The sequence below is a fragment of the Thermobia domestica genome, chromosome 4 (assembly GCF_964235325.1).
Source record: "Thermobia domestica chromosome 4, izTheDome1.hap1.1, whole genome shotgun sequence".
NCBI lineage: Eukaryota > Metazoa > Arthropoda > Insecta > Zygentoma > Lepismatidae > Thermobia > Thermobia domestica.
In genome coordinates this window covers 243,925,510-243,930,055 of record NC_137457.1, presented here as the reverse complement: position 1 = coordinate 243,930,055, position 4,546 = coordinate 243,925,510, and positions in this window count along the sequence as shown.

Sequence of the window (4,546 nt, the reverse complement as noted above, 5' to 3'; positions counted from 1 at the left end):
CATCAAAACAATGCCCGGATCAATTAAGTGATGCTGGATTTTTTTACACGAAGACAAGAGACCAAACTATATGCTTCTATTGTGCTGGTGGATTAAAAGATTGGACTGATAACGATGTTCCATGGATAGAACATGCGAAATGGTTTCCTAATTGTCCATTTCTTTACCTTAAGAAAGGATATGCTTTTATTAAACAAATACAGGAAAAGTGCCCTCATATACAAGTATTACGTAGTGCTCCGAATGATGATATACAAAAAATGCCAGTAAAAGTTGCAATAAAGAACTTAATTTTCAATATGGTACAATTTGAAGTGAAACTTGAATAAAGTTCCATTACATACTTTTTCTTTGTATATAACTGTAAAAAGTACATGTACATATTCTAAAGTTATCAAAACAATATGTATTTATACAAATAATTTACGTATGTGCTTTTATGTATAACTTCCAGATGCATTAGCATCGTATTTGGAAAAATGGAAATATATGTTTAATATATAAAGGAATGAAGATTAATTTATTTGGACGTAACATGCACGATCTTAAATTTACTGAACTGATATCATAATCGTAAGTGTATAGGACATATATAAACAAGACGAAACATGGTTGTTTCTCCTCCTTGTCATATTAAATGGTGCATAACGTCTTAATTTAATGAAAGCCAAATTAATGTGTATTGTACTGAAAAGTGGAACATTTGAATAAGTGAATCGTGTTGCTAAAGACCTTGTATTTGGATTTAAGTGAAACTTTAACAGAATGGGAAAGAAAACTTGTACATTTGATTCCGCTTGTTTTCAGACTATAAACAAAAAACTCATAGATTCAATTATGACTGATTTATTTGATAGTGTACAAACACAGTCAAGTTTGACGGAAAACGAACTTTAAAGTTGATAGGTGTCAATGAAGTGGACTTCTGTTCATAAAGAAGCAGAAAATACTTTTCATTTATACTGAACAGTGTAGTACTAATTCTAGTGCATTTAATAATAATAATAATAATAATAATAATAATAATAATAATAATAATAATAATAATAATAATAATAATAATAATATAGTGAAATTGAAATCTCTTATTATTTTCACATAAAAATTTGTATTTTATGAACGATCAATACGGTAGGATTTTTAAATTAGTATACTAATGTTGTTGTTATTCCGATACTTCTCTTTTAGGAGTTAAGAAACTTCATTTAGAATGGTTGATCTGAAAAGAAACCGTACGGACGTCTTTTTTTCGATCACAGCACAACGTACGTTTACGATGAAGAACGTTGTGTTTGTAGATTTTTGAATTTATCAGTAAGTCCATACGGTGTGAACCGTGATCGAATCAGGGACCCCAAAATACTGGATGTAAATCCTCTATCACTGAGCCATCATACTCGTCAAACCAAAAAAAACACACAGACACATATGTGAATATCTGTTTTGCTAGTCTCTTTCTTTTCTCTGTTTGCTAGCACATTGAACTCCATCTTAAAATGGTTTAGTTTCAAGAGCAACAGATAAGATAACATTATCAAATGTTTTGATGATTCGTAACAGACTGACCTACAGCCCTGCTAAACGAATGATAAAAGGTACAGTACATTTAATTGTATGTTAAATCATATTATGTCTTAAAATGATATATATATATATGTGTGTGTGTGTAGTATGTGCTTTGGTGAGCCCACCTGGAACATCGATTCACTTCACCTTTAAGTAATGATGATAGAATAAAAAATTGTGGAACGAGAGAAAAAAAGAAATGAAATCTATGAGTTTTAGTCCTATAGTTATGACTACTAGACTAGTGGAGGGGGAAAGTGATGATGAGAAATGATGAAGTGAAGAAAGTGAGAGGAAACGGGAGAACTCCCAAGGAAATCCATTCATACGGTGTTTGTTCACTACAAAGGTCACTTTGTCTGGAGCAGAATTTGAACACGGTGCCTTATGCATTACAGATGAACGCTCCGGGAGAACCCAGAGGAAATCCACGTACACGGTGTTTGTTCATTATAAAGTTCATCTGGCGGGAACAGAATATTGAACCTGGGGCCCGTTTGATATGATGCATACCTGTCTGTCTTTCTGTCTGTAAATGAAATCTTTGAACAATAAAGAGTTTTACGTCTCACAATAAAGCCAACAAGGTCTGTCTGTCTTTCTGTCTGTAAATGAAATCTTTGAACAATGAAATGAAATCTTTGAGTTTTACGTCCCACAATAAAGTCAACAAGGTTAATGGGAAATCTTTAAGTTTTACCCACTGGAATGAAAGATTAAACTATATTACTCATGCAATGATTGTTTGACATCCCATAAACATTTGTCCCTATACTTGTGAAATATAAATGTAAATATAACTAAGTGTATATCTTTCTCTGTCTATCTGTATGATGAGCATAATCGTGGTACGTTAAACTGAAATATTTTCTTACGTTTCGAACGTAAGAAATATGTGAAAGTTTGTGTGTGTGGCTCAGTGATAAAGCAACGACGTATTCTTTCAGATGAATACTTAGTATAGTAGAGCATTGTTCCGCAACCCCAGTGCATGCGGTCCCTAGTTCGATCTCCGATCAAGTAAGCTTATAATTTTTTATTACTAATTGCCGCCCACTGTGGTCGACTTCCGAACATAGTGTCCGTGAGTTTTCATGGTCTACTCATACATTCTCATTCTACTAAGTATTCATTCATTCATTCATTTGTCTTAATCATTCGTCTTCCTCAACATAATGAGCATAATCATGGTACGTTAAACTGAAATATTTTCTTACGTTTCGAACGTAAGAAATATGTGAAAGTTTGTGTGTGGTTCAGTGATAAAGCAATGACTTATTCTTTCAGATGAATACTTAGTATAGTAGAGCATTGTTCCGCAACCCAGTGCATGCGGTTCCTAGTTCGATCTCCGATCAAATAAGCTTATATTTTTTATTACTAATTGTCGTGCACTGTGACAAAGTGCATGCAGCCCCCTAGTTTCATCTCCGAACATCGTGTCCGTGAGTTTTCATGATCTACTCATACATTCTCATTCTACTAAGTATTCATTCATTCATTTGTCTTAATCACCCATCTCCCTCAGCATAATGGGTATAGTCGTGATACGTTAAACTGATTTGAACGTACCTCTAAATTGAGTTTTCGTATTTGCTACGGAATAAGAACCATATTGTGTTAAGTAATAGTTTTCGCAATCATTGAGACATCATGCCCTTCGTAAGAGAGAGAGAGAGAGAGAGAGAGAGAGAGAGAGAGATGAAATATTTTTAGTTTAACGTTCCGCCTAACAGAATTTCTTCGTATTTCCACTCTTCAGTGAAAATCAACGTTGCCATTTTCTTTTAACATAACATGTTTTTTTGAAGGTACATTAGTGACAATACTACGCGTCTTGGATGTTTCTGTTTCATTTCGAATTTGAAAAATATACTTGTCGATTTGCGACTTATGTCTTTTCGTACCGAAAAGTTTCTCCATTCGTTGGCAAATAAATCTAAAAGTAATAATTTTTTCTTCACGAACTATAAGAATTGTCTGAAACAAAAAGAGATGTGTTTATGCCCTTATTATTATTATACTGAACACCTAACATTACCATCATCATCATCATCAGCCTTGGAGAAACATGAAACTAGCAAATTCCGAACTCGTTATCTTTCTTTTTTTAGAGTAATTAACTGAAGGTGTGATGATTGACAAATCTCAGGCACTGATCGCCATTAAGTTCCAGCACTTGCTTTGTACAGGATGCATACCAAGAAGCTTCAGCATTTGAAAAACTAAGTACGGATTGTAAATCCTTTACCACTGAGCCACCATACTCCTCAAACCTAAAATATAATAGGTTTGTACATCATGTAAAGACCCCCGGAGAAATAAAGATACGTCTCCACAAATATGCCCTTTCTCGGTAAAAGGACATATGATTAAGACAAATGAATGACGAAAAAATAATAGTTGATAGAATGACAATGTGAATAAACGTTATATCACTGAGTCATCATGCATCCTGAAATCCATTGAATTTATGAGTAGAAGAACAATACACGTACTAGAAAGAAAAGATACATGTTCTTCTAACCTGACATAATTGCTTTAGAAAAATAACAAACATAAAAATAAAAAATACAGGAATGAACAAAGTAGAAGTAAACAGGAGAGCTAATGCTCACAGTTTTTTGTTTACCACAATTCCCTATTAACATGAACTCGCACCAGAAATAATCACTCTACCCATGCCCTTATCCAAAGGGATGACGAGCGCCCCTAAAATCATCACGGTAGGCTTGCAAATGAACTAAAATATGATTGAATTCGGTCTTTCCTAACTTCTACTGCCCATCTCCCTACATTTGGGGCTGACTGTTGCCAATCTACCATTGGGACTCAACCATTGATCCATCATGACCGTTAAAAAATTAAATTGTGATTACTGATCATCTTTTACAAAAAGCTACGAATACCGTCAGCGAACTTTCCAATATGATAATACCAAGGAGACAGGAGGCTAATGAGGTAATGCTTAAAATTACTA